This window comes from Canis aureus, chromosome 35 (genome assembly GCF_053574225.1).
Source record: "Canis aureus isolate CA01 chromosome 35, VMU_Caureus_v.1.0, whole genome shotgun sequence".
Lineage (NCBI taxonomy): Eukaryota > Metazoa > Chordata > Mammalia > Carnivora > Canidae > Canis > Canis aureus.
In genome coordinates, this window is record NC_135645.1 from 9,394,321 (window position 1) to 9,413,146 (window position 18,826).

Genomic DNA, 18,826 nt, shown 5'->3' on the forward strand with positions numbered 1-18,826 from the left:
TAACACCTTTAATTGAAAAAGCTATCCTTCTTCCACTGAATTATTTTCACCTTAAAAAATGATTTGAGGGGCAGCCCAGGTGGCTCAGAGGTTTGGTGCTGCCTTCAGCCCAGGGCCTGATCCTGGAGACCTGGAATCGAGTCCCACATCGGGCTCCCTGCATGGAGCCTGCTTCTCTCTCTGTCTTTGCCTGCTCCCCCGCCCCCCGTGTCTCTCATGAATAAATAAATAAATAATATTTTTAAAAAAATGATTTGAGCATATTTCTATGGACCTATTTCTGGGCTTGTGTGTTCGCTTGACCTACATGTCTATTTCTCCACCTATATCATACTGTCTTGAATACTGTAGCTATACAGTAAGCCTTAAATTGGGTAAGGTGATTTCTATTCCTAATTTTTCTTTTACAAGCTTGTTTTAGCTATATCCTATGACTTGTACCTTAAAGCAAGCTTGTTTATGTCTATAAAAATAGCTTGTTGGGATTTTGAAAGGAATTACATTTAATTTATAACTCAATTTGTGGAGAATTAACATTTTCACCAAGTAGAGACTCCTGATCCACGAACAAGGCATATCTCTCCATTTATTTAAGTCTCCTTTGTTCCTCCCATCAACATTTCATAAATTTTAACACACAAATCCTTTGCATATTTTGTTAAGTGTATCCCTAAGTATTTAATTTTCTTCAGACCAGTTATAATTGGTATTATGTTTCTATTTAGTTCCTAATGTGTTGAACTTATATCTATGACCTTGCTAAACTCATTGTTAGTTCTAATAGTTTTTGTAAACTCTGGGATTTTCTACATAGATAGTCATATCATCTGCAAATAGAGATAGTTTTATTCCTTCCTTTCTAACCTGTATGCCTCGTTAGAATTTCCAGTTCTATGTTGACTAAGACTGGTGAGAATGGATAGTGGACCTAACTAATATGTTTTAAAAGCACACTGAAAAAAATAGGGTATATTCAGAAGAACAGAACTTGTCTTGGTTCAGCTCATTGAAAGAGCCTGGATTGTTTCATGTGTATAACCATAACAAATATTAAAACCTACCTCCTAATATTTGTAAATTTAATTTAGGGGAAAAAAGTATAACAGTTTTATGTTGCAACATGACACTGACCAAGACTTGGAAAAACCTCCAAAAAGAAAGAGTTGGGCTTATAAGAAGAAAGAATATTATAGGAGAAATACTCTCTGATATCCATGAAAGGATATCTCATGAAGGTTTAGTTCTCATTTCTAGAGGTATTCAAACAGAGAAAGTATTATCTTCTGTGAAGAAGGACTATGTAGAAAGTGCTTCCCCTTGAGTTCCAAGTCTACTAGGAGTTTATGATTGTTCTCCCTCTAAAAACACATTCAGTTAGTTTCATTTTTCTTTTATGTGGTTACCGAACCATGCATTTTTATTCAGGCATGACTTTGGGCACATAAAAAGTTCTCAGCTCATAAAGCTAATTAATAATGAATGGTCATGGTGGTGATAACACAAGAATCACATAGCATGGAGAAAACATAACTCTAAATAGGCTTGATGGGTAATAAGTACAGTAAGTCAGCCTCAACCACTTTTTGAATAAACTGCTTTTTTTTTTCTTTTAACCACATACCTGCTATTTTTCTCTGTTCGGTCTTTGCATTTTCTCCCCAGAGCAATGTGACTGATCTTTTGCACTGTGCACACGGAATGGACACTGCCTTGGACTTGGATCTCATAATTTTAATTGCCTGCCTTGTATGATTTCAGTATGGAATTAACCAAAGTGGAATAAAAAGGAGAAGAAATAGAGAAAAAGTGTGAAATCAGAACCTTTTCTTACTAGGGTAAGAAAAAGAGACACTGTGGGGTACAAATGTAAGAAGGCCATGACTCTTGAGCTCATGCAAGTGTTGCATCAGCATGCAAGATTGAGTGCCCCTTAAACATTGTGCCCTGGATACCTTGCTTATCGCACCCAGGTCCAGGCCACAGACCTCTGATTTATCTGTAAGCAGCATAGGCTGACAGATATCAGCTCAGCAGGGAATATCCCATCAATAGTTGATAGAGCATTTTATTTCTAGTTTTATCAAAATGCATGGCACTTAAAGAAAAGGATTAATTTGTAAAACATGATGTTCATATGGCTTTATTTCTTCACAGGCATTCCTTATACTGTACTTTGTCTTCTTTCATGACTTTCAACTTACTGTATTAAAGGATATAAAAATCATAACTTTTGTGGTTGAAAAAACTGAATACAGGCTATTTCATGTGGTTGGTTCAACCTGTTAATACATGGTGTAATGGAAAGTACATGAGCTAGAGATTTACATCTGTCTTCAAATTCTAGGTATGTCATTTAGCAGCAATAGCTGCTGGAAAATTATTCATCTTTTTGGTTTTTTATCTGTAAAATCATAATTACCTTTTAGTATTGTTTTGATTATTAAATGAGAAAATGCAGCTATACTACTGCTCTTATCTACTACACCTGATTACTGAAGAAACTCCAGGGGCAAAGTCTAAAATAGAGTTGAACAAGTATTAAGAGAGAAGTATGATGAATATTCTATGATGCTCAAGATTTGAGGTTTCAAATTTTGTCTAAGTATCAGATTCTGACAGTCTATGGTGGAGCTTGATTAACTGCATTTTTTTATTAACTGTATTTTTAATGAGTTCCACTGATGATTGAGATGTGCAGTCACATTTAAGAGGGTTCCCTAGTTAGCAACGGAGTTCCCTTCTGATTTTGTCTTATAATTGTTTATCAGACTCTGTTTTAAGAATTTTTTTTCTTTTCTGATATACACTCATGATTCCTTTACTCTGTAATTTCTTCCCAGGAAAGGCCCCAGGCTAACTTGATGTATGCCTTCCTTGTGTGCACAAGGGAAGCCTTTTGTTCTAGAATAGTTCTATGAATCTGCCAGTTTTGCTGCGCGTTTCTAGGAGAACAATTTTTTAATTAAAAAAAAGTCAAACAAGATTACTTAGTTTTCTTCTTTAAAAGGCATCATTGTCAGATTGTATTAAATCCTTTTTTCCTTTGCCTCTCTTTCTTTAAGATATTTGAGTTCAGCCACATCCTCTGTGTCAACTTCTGGATAAAAAAGATGTTTCTCAGCCTGCTTCTATTGTCCGTGACTGCCATCGTAAAACAATCCATGCCAATAGCCCAGCCTGCTGGGCTGCCACTGATAAGACCCCCCTTTCCTTGGTCTGGCATCTTGTTCAGATACTATAGCGAAAGCTCTATTACTCTCTGGGGGGCAGCTTGAGTGTCATCTTGGTGGCTTGCAGCCAGCACTCTGCCCTGTGGAAGGGGATCCTTGGGCACAATCCAGAATGTACTTAGTACAGTATTGTCTAGAGGAGCTTTCCCTGTATAGTTAAAACCTTATTTCTGACCTTCAGTTCTGACAGCCTGAGTTTTATTCCAGCAGATATAACCATCTAGATTGAATGTAGCTCATTCTAGAAGAGGAAGCTTTCAAGGAAACTGTTGGTACTTTAAGACTAAACATTAAAGATGATTTGGAGCTTCCACGTGGGGTATAGCAGAAATATAATTTTCAAATAATTGAGGTTGTTATTTTATTCCTATAATTTTGTCATTCAAACAATAGACGCTCAGTGGCAGGGGCATAGTGGAGACTTGGAAGTCATTCTAACGCCCATCTCATTCGGAATCTTTTGCTAAAACTTCCTGATAGATTGTCATCAAAGCCTCTGATTGGAAACTGATTGATTGGACTCTCATTGTATTTGAAGGTCAGCCATTCAGCTTTGAAATTTCCTATTTTTTACAAAATATTTCTAAATATCAAGCAGTCTCTCTAGTATACAACTGTTTGTTTTATTTACTCCCTAGAAAAGCACACAGAATAAATTTAATTTTTCTTCTTTATGGAATCTCTTTAAATATTTGGTGACAGTTATATCTGCTGATGTCTTCCTTTCTCCAATTAAAATAACCCTAATTTTCTACCTTTTATGTGTAATAGCATTAAAATCCATAGAATTCTGGTCACTTTCTCTATAACTTGTTTGGCTCTTTTAAGTGCTCAAATGCATGAATGGGTCTGATGAGAGCCGACAACAGTGGTGTTGCAATCTTTCTCATATTAGATACTAAACCTCATTAATATAGCCTCTTATCATAGTATTTTCTATCCCAGTTATCCTTTTGAATCATAATAAATTTTCAATTATAATAAATTTATGTGAATCACAATAAATAAAATCTCTTATGGTTTTTCACAGAAGATGATATTAATTCAAGAATTAAAAAGGTATGAAGGGAAAGGAAATTAAACTGGGTTATACTTCACTCCCAACTTTGTTACTACTTTATTTTGTGATCTTAGGCAAGTAACTGGTTCCGTTTCTTCAACTGTAAAATGGAAAGTTAGGATTAAATTATTTTTAGGATCTCTACTACCTCCAATATTGTATGATTCTAGGAAATTCTGTGTTTCTCATACAATTGGTCAGTTTTTTTTTTTAAAGAGAAGACACTTATGTGTTAATTAGGATTGAATCAGAGCTGCCTAATTAGGGAAGCATACACTATTCTGAGTGAAATTAAAAAAGGGGTAAGAATGGACATGATTGTGGGTATTTGTGAAGATGTTTATGGAAGGCTATTTGTAGAAGGGCTGTACATCTGGTTATGGCCCTATCATCTCTATATTTAAGTAGGACTAGCTGGCAAAAACAAAAATAAAAAAAAAACGGGCAGCCCAGGTGGGTCAGCAGTTTAGTGCCTGCCTTCAGCCCAGGGCATGATCCTGGAGACCTGGGATCGAGTCCCACGTCGGGCTCCCTGCATGGAGCCTGCTTCTCTCTGTCTCTGCCTATGTCCCTGCCTCTCTTTCTCTGTCTCTCATGAATAAATAAATAAAATCTTAAAAAAAAACTGAACATAAAGTGGGAAAGAATAAAGAAAGACTAGAATTTGTGAAGACAGATTGGAACCCATGTGGACAAACTGGAATCCACATCTGTTTATCAACTCCTCTAACCTTGACAATATGGGTGACCACAGAAGGAACTGGAGACCTCTCTGATGAATCAAACATGCAACTGGCCCAGCCATTGGAGAGACTGAGGGTGAGATATGATGGGAGCTAGAAGAACTGGAGGGCAAATGCTACCCCACACCAATGAAGGAACTAGCATATTAGTAACAAATCAGCACGTGCTCTGGTGGTGACTGAGCACTACCCAGTGTACACATCACTGCCTTCCAAATCTTATGCAAGTTTCTCTGTGATCAGGCCCAACCTAGAACCACACAAGGAATTCCGAGAAATGTACTCCCAGATTAGCCATGTTAACACAGTACAAAAATGTAGCAATGATATAATTTTCTGACTACTTTACAATATTTGAAGATCTAGAAGGAGAAAATACACTCAGGCAACCCATAAAGCAAATGTGAAAACCAAAAGCACTGGTATCAATTGCTTTGATTACATAATGAAAGGTAATAATGTAATAGCTGAAAAGTATAATATAACATTTTTACTATCAAAGTACATAAGGAAACATACTCTCTGTTCAGTATAACAAAATGCATCAACAAATATAAAGAACTATATTTTAGGGGCTCCTGGGTGGCTCAGTCAGTTGAGCATCTGACTTTTGATTTTGGGTCAGGTTATGATCTCGGGATCCTGAGATGGAGCCTTGCATCCTGCTCCAAGCTCAGCAGGGAGCCTGCTTAACTTAATACTCCCTCTCTTTCTGAGAGAGAGAGAGAGAGAGAGAGAGAGAGAGAGAAAGAAAGAACGAACTACATTTTAGGATAAGTGTGACCCATGCACTCAGTACATTTGAAGAGTGTGTGTGTGTGTGTTTATGTGTGTGTGTGTGTGTGTGTGGGTGGGTGGGTAGGTAGGTGTGGGATTTGACTGTCTGATGATGTCTCATTCCTGTGTCAGGAATTAACCTTATGTTAGGAAGGGTCCTAGCTGTCTTCCTTCTTCTGAAGTTTCTCTGTTGATCCTTCCCTTCTTTCTCTAAATGACTCTCTTTTCTCACTTCCAGCTCTTAAACACTTTCCGATTAGTGTCCATCCCATCAAACCTCTTGATTTGTAGTTCACAATTTATTTGGTAAATGGCATTATTTTAATTTGCATTCAATATGATTTTTTATGATAGAAAGTAGCATTTGGTCTGCCATAGTCTATCATTGTGGTTTCAAACACAGAGGTATACAATTATAAGGCACCTTCATCTGGAACAGATATAATTATATGTAATGTTAAAAACAACACTGTATTTTGAATACTCAAAGCGCATTCTGGGGTCCATGAATGGTTCCAAGTGCTTTTGATTTTGCCTCTAAAAACACAGAAGCTCAAGATATTCTGTTTTCTTAAAGGTCAAGGTGGGATTTAAGATAGTTTGTTCTAAACTTGGTGTTTTCCAATCATAGTAGTTCTTCACTTGCCTTCAAACAGTCCAATCAGCCAAAAGAAAAGAATTCTCTTACACACCACAAAATCATCTGGGGATAATGTGAAAGAAAGAATGGTTAGTGACTTCTTATTTGATCTACTAATGACAAAGCACATCTTTTCACATCTAAGAAACTAACATTTGTGTCCAGTATATACCCTGAAATCTTACTTTGATGCCTTATCATCTCCAGTTTATTGCTAAGTTTTTCCCTGATAATATCACACATCACTCCTGGAATACTAATTGTGATTAGTTCTGATGATTCCAAGACACCCCAGTACTTTTTGTGTATAGTAGGACAAGATATTGAGCAAGAGAATTGTTCATTGCTTTTATCTTGGATAAGAACAGTTAAAAGGGGATTTAAAAAGTTTAGGAGGTTATTAAGAGAAATGTGGTTTTGGAGGACGGTGGTAAATGAGATTTAGATGCTGGTGACCTATTTAAGGCTCAAGGAGGAACTCTTTGAGCACACTTATTTAAATGTCAGAAAATATTGGCATGTACCTATTCATCATCTGTTTAGAGTAGTAGGCTTGTTTGTGCTTTGAAATACTTAACAAAACAACAACAACAAAATCAAATCATTTCTGACAGCCAAATATAAAGCATTTTGACTTTCTTTTTTTATTAATAATAAATTTATTTTTTATTGGTGTTCAATTTGCCAACATACAGAATAACACCCAGTGCTCATCCCGTCAAGTGCCCCCTTCAGTGCCCGTCACCCATTCACCCCCACCCCCGCCCTCCTCCCCTTCCACCACCCCTAGTTCGTTTCCCAGAGTTAGGAGTCTTTATGTTCTGTCTCCCTTTCTGATATTTCCTACCCATTTCTTCTCCCTTCCCTTCTATTCCCTTTCACTATTATTTATATTCGCTAAATGAATGAGACCATATAATGTTTGTCCTTCTCCGATTGACTCATTTCACTCAGCATAATACCCTCCAGTTCCATCCACGTCGAAGCAAATGGTGGGTATTTGTCATTTCTAATGGCTGAGGAATATTCCACTGTATACATAGACCACATCTTCTTTATCCATCATCTTTCGATGGACACCAATGCTCCTTCCACAGTTTGGCTATTGTGGACATTGCTGCTATAAATATTGGGGTGCAGGTGTCCCGGCGTTTCATTGCATCTGTATCTTTGGGGTAAATCCCCAACAGTGCAATTGCTGGGTAATAGGGCAGGTCTATTTTTAACTCTTTGAGGAACCTCCACACAGTTTTCCAGAGTGGCTGCACCAGTTCACATTCCCAACAACAGTGCAAGAGGGTTCCCTTTTCTCCGCATCCTCTCCAAGATTTGCGGTTTCCTGCCTTGTTAATTTTCCCCGTTGTCACTGGTGTGAGGTGGTATCTCATTGTGGTTTTGATTTGTATTTCCCTGATAGCCAGTGATGCAGAGCATTTTCTCATGTGCATGTTGGCCATGTCTATGTCTTCCTCTGTGAGATTTCTGTTCATGTCTTTTGTCCATTTCATGATTGGATTGTTTGTTTCTTTGGTGTTGAGTTTAATAAGTTCTTTATAGATCTTGGAAACTAGCCCTTTATCTGATACGTCATTTGCAAATATCTTCTCCCATTCTGTAGGTTGCCTTTTAGTTTTGTTGACTGTATCCTTTGCTGTGCAAAAGCTTCTTATCTTGATGAAGTCCCAATAGTTCATTTTTGCTTTTGTTTCTTTTGCCTTCGTGGATGTATCTTGCAAGAAGTTACTGTGGCTGAGTTCAAAAAGGGTGTTGCCTGTGTTCTTCTCTAGGATTTTGATGGAATCTTGTCTCACATTTAGATCTTTCATCCATTTTGAGTTTATCTTTGTGTCTGGTGAAAGAGAGTGGTCTAGTTTCATTCCTCTGCATGTGGATGTCCAATTTTCCCAGCACCATTTATTGAAGAGACTGTCTTTCTTCCAATGGATAGTCTTTCCTCCTTTATCGAATATTAGTTGACCATGAAGTTCAGGGTCCACTTCTGGGTTCTCTATTCTGTTCCATTGATCTATGTGTCTGTTTTTGTGCCAGTACCACACTGTCTTGATGACCACAGGTTTGTAGTACAACCTGAAATCTGGCATTGTGATGCCCCCAGCTATGGTTTTCTTTTTTAAAATCCCCCTGGCTATTCGGGGTCTTTTCTGATTCCACACAAATCTTAAAATAATTTGAGGCCAGCATCACCTTAATTCCAAAACCTGACTTTCTTTTAAACCTCTGTACTCTGAATAAACTTTTAGAGAAAAAAAAATATCTACCCAATTAAGACCACTTAAATTTCTCCTATTAATTAAACATTAAAGTTTCCCTATAGTACAGCTAATTAATCCTTGAAATATGAAAATCACCATGAAGAAGACAGTTTGTAGTAATAATTTACATAAATTCAAGCCTATGCTATGGTGATCAAGATAAGAGATACATGAAAATCAAATACCAGTAAGAGGAGAGCTAGAATGTGTATTTTCATATATCCTTAGCACAAAATGATGGATGATCTACTGCTTTTATTTTTTCTCTTAATCATTAAAATCCTTAACTTGTATGTGTCAATTTGTCAATTTAAACTTAAAACTCTGTAGTTCTATAAATATAATGATAGAATTCTTCTTAAAGGAAATCATGCTCAATATGGAGTCAAGCACTATAGGTTTTCAAAATGTTAAACACTTTACTAAGAATAATCACACATTAACTTAACTTTTACAAAGTTCCCTTATCACTGTTTTTCAAATAAAAAGGGAAGGAAGTTAAGGAACTGATCAGACTCCACTTAGTAGTTTTCTTCATTAATGCTTGAGCCCAAAACTTGAAATGAATGCTGAAGTAGGTTGCCAAAGCGCTACCCGTCAAGAGCCTTTTAGGACAGATAAATCATACTTTGTGCATTTCTCTATTTTAAGTACTGGTATTGTATGGGGGGAGCAGCCAAACACATATATTTTGTGGGTAGTATTCAAGGGCAAATATTTTATAAAGATTGAGTGGAAGATGGATATTAATTATATTCATTTTTTTAAATACATCTCTCTTTGTTGATCTGTCTTTGTTCACCTGTCAAGACAGGTTCTTGAAAGTTGGTGACGGGACTTCTTGTCTGAGGTAACCACATGAAAGATAATTTCTGGCTGTTGTGAAGTCTAGGAACTGGTGGCATTGCTGTTGTTGGCTCATGTGATTTATCATCAGCAAGCTGACTGTAGAGTTGAGGCAGAATGTTAATCTGAAATCTGCTCTGTTAGAGCTAGAAACCTAATTGTAGAAAACAACACTGATGAGATTAGTATGGAAAGCAACATAAATTATATCTCACCCTCAAATCTACCCCAGCCAGCTAGAGTATCACTTGTGATATTCTACTAAGGATGGGGTGAAGATGTCAAAAAAATACCAGATGTGCCTGAAGATTTCCTGTGAATTTTTAGCCATGGCTAGGTGTTCGTACCATTTTGAGATATTACCTGCCTGCCAGCTTGTGAAACAGACCAGAATTAGAATTAGTCTTTATTGTTTATATATAATTGGTTCATGAGAAATGTGGGCCTGTTTTGTCTTTAATATAGGCTCAGGAAAAATGCTGAATCCATCACTTCCCTGTCTCAAAGTGTGCTTATAATTAGAGGGAATGCAGGGGCCAAGTAGGCATATAAGAGAGGATACCAAGAGGGAAGAGCAAAGGTGATAGTTGGGCTCAGAGAATCCCTGAAGGAACCAGAGCGAGAAAGGTGGAGATGTGAAAAGTGAGGTCTGGGAATCATGTGGGAAGAGTTTAAATAGAGCCTTGCCTTTGGTCTGGAACAATGAAGGCAGAGAGGAGATAGGACAAAAGCTCAGTAACTGAGAATGTGAATAACTCTTGGAGGCCTCAGTTGAGGTCTAAAGAGGTAAATTTAGGATAAGAACCATGCTGTGTCAGTCCGGGGCATTTGTCCTGTCTCAAAGATAGAAGGTGTCTGGAAAAAATAGGTAGAATAAGAAATAATACGTTCTCAAGGTGCTACATTGTTAGTAATGCTATCTTACATCTGTGTAATTCTTAATGGCTTTCAAAGTACTTTTATATAAATTAAGTTATATGATTTTACAACCCCTATGGGATATGTAGATTGGGTATCATTTTACTGACCTTATAGGTAAGGAAATTGAAATGAGGTTTAGAAATCCTAATTATCTTATCTGTCATCACCTCAACCTGTGAAGAGTTGAACTAGTACTCAGACCCCAGCTTTCTGATTAGACCAGACCTATTATTAGTAAATATATAAACACACATATATACACATACACAAACTAAAAATTCGGGATAGCTAGCTACATTTGACAATATATTTAAAATTTCAAAATGATATAACAGATGACAATTATGTTTGATTATTATTCTGTGAGAGGCAGAATCTTAGTCTAGAGAAAATGTGGGTCCACAGAATGTGATTTTGGGTTTTCCCACCAAGAGGCTAAAAGGGAAATAAAAGGTTAAATAGGTCAACCTGGGAAACCAGTGAAAGAAGATCACAGTCAAGCAGGAGAGCACAAATGGTGAGAGAAGTAACCTTTTGCCTTGGAGCTTTCAATCTTTTGAAACCACATCCCAGCATGATTTTGGTTCTTCAAAATCCCTGAACTCTTGGAAATGGAAATCTCAGAATTGAATAAGCTTGTTCTGAGGAATAAAGCTTTGGGGTATCTGTAGGACTTCTGAACGCAATTCAGAACTGAGACTCTGTGACTCTTTCTAACCATGGCCAAAGGCGATGTAAGCTAGTAGGTGAACATAGCAGGCTAGCACGTAAGATCTAGTTTTAATATTTACTCCATGGCACTTAATCTTGTAAATACTGAAGTTTACCTGTCCATATAAAGGCAATGGTGCCATCTGCTCCATGGTGCATTTGGAAGACAAAATTATTCCCTTTTAGTAAATGTATTTTGCAAGCATCAGTTAGAAATATCCCCTATTGAGAAAAGACACCCCCCCCCCTTTGAAGCATTTCTCCTTAAAGACATCTGAAGTTATTCTTACACTTTCTAGAACTTCATCACATTGAGACAAGGACAGAAACTTTAGAAAAATTTTGCGTATAACACTATTGGCTCTTTATTTTTTCCTTTTCTGTAGGCCTGCTGGATAGATTTTCTGGGCTGGACAAGATGACAGCCACGAGTGGGGAAAGGGAGGTGGAAGCAGCAGCTGCTCTTGCAGCTGCAGAAAGTTGCTGACACAAGACTCAGTTGGGAAAGCACTGAATGGAGTGCGGTAATTTGGTGGAGAAAGGCAAAGAGAAGGCTGAGCAGCACACAGTGAGGAATGACTCAGAGAGTTTTCCCTACCCAGAACTTTATTCTGCTGGAGTTCTCTTTAGCGTTTTTGTCATTGTAAATTGGAGGCTTGGAATCAGCAAGAGACAGAAAAGAGTCCCTGATGAACCTCCAGATGAAGGCGCTTTGTTCTAAAAAGTGTAGAAATAGAAAGAGAGGTGTACTAGCATATGGAAAAGAGGCAAGAGTGGATGGGCATCTGTAGACAAAAGAGGTTGTTAAGTGACTGCAGAGGAAGTAGTACCACTTAGTAGCCCTCTGGGTGATCTTAAGAAATGGTTAAGAAAAAAGGGGAAAAAAAGTAAAGACACATAAGGCAACTTTTGGAGATAATGGATGTCTTTATTATAATAGATATTTTTACCTGGATTGTGATGATGGTATCACGGATATATGCTTATGTTCAAATTCAGCAAATTGTATACATTAAATATGTGCAGTTCCTTTGTACAATAATAAAGCTGGGAGGGAGAGAGAGAGAGAGGGAGGGAGAAAGACAGAGAAGGGAATGCAAAAGGGAGAGAGAAAGAAAATAACTTTTGTTCTTATTCATATCCTTTGAGAAAGAGGCTAGAACATAGTCCTAAACACTATAAAAGACAAGAAAAATAACTTCATATCCAACATCTAAGCTTATTTCTATCCCAATAAATTCAGAGAAACAATATGAAGCTGGCTTACAAACAGTACCTGCCATATTATTGATGGGTGACAGTTCAAAGAACATATTTAAAGAATTTATACTAAAAATATTCATATTGTTCTAACAGCTTTATTGAGATATAATTTCCATACCATAAAATTTACCAAACTAAACTGTACAGATTTATGAGTTTATCAAATGTGTACAATCATGTAAGGACAATTATAGTGACAAAACAGAACATCATGACATACTAGTTCCCATACAACCCTTTGCAGCCAATCCCTCCTTGTTCCTGGCCCCCGAATAATAATGATGGTTTATTTCTGTCACTAGAGTTTGTCCTTTTTAAGAATTTGACATAAAGGGTAGCACACAATTTATAGTCTTTTATTTTGAGATTTATCCATCATGTGTCCTGTGTTGGTTTCTTTTTATTGCTGAGTAATAGTTTTTGTATGGATATACCACATTTATCCCTTCACCAGATGAGGGACATTTGTGTTGTTTCCACTCTGGCTACTATGAGTAATTCTCCTTTGAACACTCATGTACAAGTTTTAGTAGGGATTTGTGTCTTCATTCCTCTTAGGTCAGTATTCAGAAAGGGGATTATTAAGTCTTAGGGAAGTGTATGTTTATAAGAAATTACAATTGCTTTTCAAAGTGGATATGCTGTCTTGGATTCCCACCAGCAATGTGTGAACGTTCAAGTTCAATTTCTTGACAACATTTGGAATTCTCAGTCCTTCCAGTTTGAGCCATTATAGTGGCTATACAGTAGTCCCTCATTATGGCAGTTATTTGCATATATTCAATGAGGAATGATGAGGAATATTGCCATTTATGTATCATATTTGACAAAGTAGATGTTCAAACCTTTGGCCCACTCTTTGATTTTTTGTCTCTATGATTGAATTGTAAGATGCTTTATATATTCTAGGCAAAAACATTTAATGAGATACAAGTTTTGCAAATATTTTCCCAAAATTTTGTGTGCCTTTTTATTTTCTTAGCAGTATCTTTTGAAAACCAGAAGTTTTTAAACTTAATGAAGTACACTTTAATTTTATCATTCATCCTTTTTCTATCCTATCTAAGAAATCTTTGCCTATCCCAAAGTCACAAAGACTTTCTCTTATGTTTTCTTCCATAAGATTTATAGTTTTTAGCTCTCACACTTAGGTTTATGATTAATTTCAAATTACTTTCTATATATGGTGTGAAGTTAAGAACAAGGTCTATGTATTTATTCAATTATTTGGCATATAGGTATTCAGTTGTACCGGCATTATTTATTGAAAAGATCAAATTCTTCGCAATATATGGTCAGTTGCTGAAAACCAACTGACCATATATGTGTATGTCTATTTCTGGACTCTGTTTTCTCTGCTGTTCACCTATATGCCACTCAACTATTATGCAGATACAATACTGCCTTGATTACCATTCTTCACCGTAATCTTGACATCAGGTGTCATGTGTTCTCCAGTTTTGTTCTTTTCAAAATTAGTTTGATTGCTCTAGGTCCTATGCATTTCCATATAAATTTCAAAATCAGCTAGTGAGTTTATTAAATGACCTACTGGGCAGCCCCAGTGGCTCAGTGGTTTAGTGCTGCCTTCAGCCCCGGGGTGTGATCCTGGAGACCGGGGATTGAGTCCCACATTGGGCTCCCTGCATGGAGCCTGCTTCTCCCTCTGCCTGGGTCTCTGCCTCTCTCTCTCTCTCTGTCTCTCTCATGAATAAATAAATAAAATATAAAAAAAAATAAATGACCTACTGAAATTTTGAGATTATTTTGTATGTATAAATTCAGTATAATATTGAATTCATGAACATGATGTATCTCTCTCCCTAGTTAGATCTTCTTTAATTTATTTCAGCAATTATTGTAGCTTTATGCACACAGATTTTTGCACATATCTTGTTAATTTCATCACCAAAGATTTCATATTTTTGATACTATTGTAAATGATGTAAATATTTTAAAATCAAGTTATAATTGTTATTAGTGTGTACAAATTTGATTTTAAAAGATTGACTTTACGCATATAAATTTAATGTATTGGTTTATTAATTTCTATAGGTTGTTGAATTTTTTGAAGACTTTGGGGAAGGACTGTCTACATTTGTCTGGGCATAGATAGTTTTACTTCTTTCTTTCCAAACTCCACTTACTTTAGTTTTATTTCTTGCCTTTTTACACTGGATTGGACCTGCAATACCATGTTGAATACAAGTTGCTTTGTTACTGATCATAGGGGGAAAGCATTCACCTTTGTACCATTAAGAATGGTGTTAGTTGTAGGTGTTTTATAGATATTCTTTATGAAATTGCTGTTCCTAATATGCTGAGAGCTACTATTTTTTTTCTGCTGAGAGCTATTTTCATGAATAGTTGTACATCTATTGAGATGATCATGTAACTTTTTCTCCTTTATTCTTTAGTATATTGAGGACACACTTGTATTTTTAAATATTTTTTAATATTAAAGCAACCTGGCATATATAAAACAGACTCCACTTGGTCATGGTGTATTATCCATGATGCTAGACTCTTAAATGAATTGAGAAGTATTTTATTTTCTAGAAGCATGTGTATAAAACTGGTATTATGTCTATCTTCAAAGTTTTGTAAAATTATCAGCAAAGCCATCTGAGCCTAGACTTTTCTTTGTGGCAAGGTATTGAACTAACTAGATACTCAATTTCTTTCAATATTATCAGACTATTCTTGTTATTCTTTTAAATATTTTATTTAAACTAAAAAAATAGTTCATCTATTTTTCCATGCACTACTGCATGCCTTTGAAAACTGTTCTGTCTTTATGAGCTTGTTTTCATTTTTTATTTTCTTTTTAGATTTTATACATAAGTGAGATCATATAGTATTTGTCTTTCTCTGTCTGACTCATTTCATTTAGCATGATGTCCTCAAGGTTCATTCATGTTGTCAAACAGCAAGGGATTCCATTCTTTTTTATGCTTGAGTAAAATTCCTCTGTGTGTGTGTGTGTGTGTGTGTGTGTGTGGTTATGTGTGTGCGCGCACCATAGTTTCTTATGTATTCATCCATTGGTGGACATGTAGGTTGTTTCTATGTTTTGGTTATTGTAAATAATGCTGCAGTAAACATGCAGGTACTTATATGTTTTCAAGTTACTGTGTTTATTTTCTTTCAATAAATATCCAGAGGTAGAATTGTTGGATTATATGGTAATTCTATTTTTAATTTTTGGAGGAAAGTCCATATTGTTTTCTATAGTGACTGAACCAATTATGTTCCCACCAACACTGCACAAGTTTTCTCCACATTCTCACCAACCCTTGTTATTTCTTATCTTTTTGATAATAGCCATTCTAACAGATGTGAGGTAATATCTTACTGTGGCTTTGATTTGCATTTTTCTAATGATTAGTGATGTTGAGCACTTTTTCATGTACCTATTGGCTACCTGTATGTCTTCTTTGGGAAAATGTTCTATTTTTAGATTCTTCTGAATTTTTAGTAGGATTCTTTGAGTGGTTTTTTTTTTTTTTTTTTTTTTTTTTTTTTGCTATTGACTTCTATGAGTCCTTTAAATATTCTGGATATTACCCCTTACCAAGTATATGGTTTACAAATATTTTCTCCCATTCAGTAGACTGTCCTTTTGTTGATTGTTCCTTATGCTGTCCAAGACTTTTAGTTTGATATAATTCCATTTGTTTATTTTTGCTTTTGTTGGTGTCAGATTACAAATGTCATTGCCAAGACCTATCTATGTCAAGGATCTTACTGCCTATGTTTTTTTCTAGGAGTTTTATGGTCTCAGGTCTTACAATCAAATCTTTAATCCATTTTGAGTTATTTTTGTGTATACTTTAAGATAGTGGTCCAGTTTCATCCTTTTATATGTGACTGTCCAATTTTCTCTATACTGTTTATTGAAGAGACGATCCTTTCCCCATTATATTCTTGGTCTTTTGTCATAAATTAATTGACCATATATGTGCAGGTTTATTTTGGGGATCTCTGTTCTGTTTCACTCATCCACGTGTCTGTTTTTTATGACAATACCATCTTTTTAAATTATTATCAATTTTTAATATAACTTGAAATTAGCATGATACCTTCAACTTTGTTCTTCTTTCTCAATATTGCTTTGGTTATTGTCTTTTGTGTTTTCATACAAATTTTAGGAGTGTCTGTTCTATATGTGTAAAAAATGTCATTTGAATTCTGATAGGAATTGTATTGAATCTGTATATTCCTTTGAGTAGCATGGACATTTCAACAGTATTTATTCTTATAGTCCATGGATATGGAATGTCTTTCCATTTATTTGTGTTTCCTATAATTTCTTTCATTAATGTGTTATAGATTTTAATACACGGGTATATGCATGTCTTTCACCTTCTGGGTTAAATTTATTCCTGGGTATTTTGTGTTTTTTTTACGCAATTGTAAATGAGATTCTCTTAAATTATTAAGAATTTTTAATTTCATTTTCTAATAGTTTCTTATTACTGTATAGAAATACAACAGATTTTGGGGTTAGACTTTGTTTTCTTCAACTTTGCTGAATTTGTTTATTAGTTTGAGCAGGTGTTTTTTTTTTTTTTTTTTTTTTAGTTTTAGCAGTTTTTTGATGGAGTCTAGGTTTTTCTATATATATCGTGTCAACTGAAAATAGTGATAGTTTTACTTCTTCTTTTCTAATTTGGATGCCTTTTATTCCTTTTTCTTGATGAATTGTTCTGGCTAAGACTGCCAATACTATGTTGAATAAAAGTGGTAAGAGTGAACATCCTTGTTCCTGATCTTAGAGGAAAAGTTTTCAGCTTATCACCAGAATATGTGCTGTGGACTTGTCATATATGACCTTTTTTGTGTTGAGATAAGTTCCCTCTATATTAGCTTTGTTGAGAATTTGTATCATAAATGCGTGTTGAATTTGTCAAATGCTTCTTCTGTATCTGTTGAGATGATGATATGATTTTATCTTTCATTTTGTTAAGGTACTGTATCACATTGACTGAGCAATAGATGTTGAGCCATCCTTGCATCTGCTGAATAAATTCCAATTGATCATGGTGTATGATCCTCTTCATGTATTGTTGAATTTGGTTTGCTAATATTTTTTTTTTAAGATTTCATTTATTTATTCATGAGAGACACAAAAGAGAGAGGCAGAGATTTAGGCAGAGGGAGAAAGAGGCTCCATGCATGGAGCCTGAGGTGGAATTCAATCCCAGGACCCAGTAATCATGACCTGAGCCAAAGGCAGACACTCAATAACTGAGCCACCCAAGTGCCTCAGTTTGCTAATATTTTGTTGAGGATTTTTACACTATGTTCATCAGGAATACTGGCCTGTGATTTTCTTTTCTTGAGGCATCCTTGTTTAGTATCAGGGTAATGCTTGCCCATAAAATGAGTTTGGAGAAGTTTCCTTTTCTACTACTTTTTGGAAGGGTTTGAGAGGATTGGTATTTGTTCTTTGAAAGTTTGGTGGAATTCACCAGTGAAACCTGATCCTAGACTTCTGTTTGTTTGGAGTTTTTGATTGCTAATTAAATCTTCTTACTAATAATCAGTCTGTTCAGATTTTCTATTTTATTATGATTCAGTCTTGGCAGGTTTTATGATTTTCTCTATATTTTTTCTATTTCATTAACTTTTGTCATCTTTATGATTTCTTTCTTTATATTTACTTTGTATCTACATTGCTCCCCTAGTTTTGAAAGTAGAAGCATATGTCGTCATTCATTTGAGACCACGCTTCTTTTTCCATCATAAATCTTTAATCCCAGAGGATTTTCTGACTTCCCTTGTGATTTCTTCCCTTTTCTTATGTCATTAGAGGCATGTTATTGCATCCCAAATATCTAAATGTTTGGGAATTTTCTAGATCTCTGAGTTATGAATTTCTTTTTTTAAAAGATTTATTTATTTATTCATGATAGATATATATATATAGAGAGAGAGGCAAAGACACAGGCAGAGGGAGAAGTAGGCTCCATGCTGGGAGCCCTACTTGGGACTGGATCCCAGGACTCCAGGATTGTGCCCTGGGCCAAAGGCAGGCGGCAAACCCCTGAACCACCCAAGGATCCCCATGAATTTCTAATTTCATTCTAAAGAGAGAATACACTTCAGATTACTTCAGTTCTGTTAAATATATTGACTTGTTTTATATTAGTGAATTTTCCATGTGTACTTGAAAAATAGTGTATTTTGCTATGAGTGTAACATTCTTTGAATGTTAGATAAATTGGTTGATAGTAGGGTTCAAAGCTTCTATATGCCTATTATTTTTTACCTACTTTATTAAATGTTGAAAAAGGAGTGTTGAAATTCCAACTATAATTGTGAATTTGTTTCTCCTTCCAGCTTTATCATTTCTGTGT

At 35.6% G+C, this 18,826-nt stretch overlaps 1 pseudogene; it reads left to right on the forward strand.

Annotated features, from left to right (window-relative positions):
- LOC144305099 (DDB1- and CUL4-associated factor 13-like) overlaps positions 1 to 11,688 on the forward strand; it is a 30,058-nt pseudogene extending 18,370 nt beyond the window's left edge.
- The last annotated feature ends 7,138 nt before the right edge of the window (positions 11,689 to 18,826 follow it).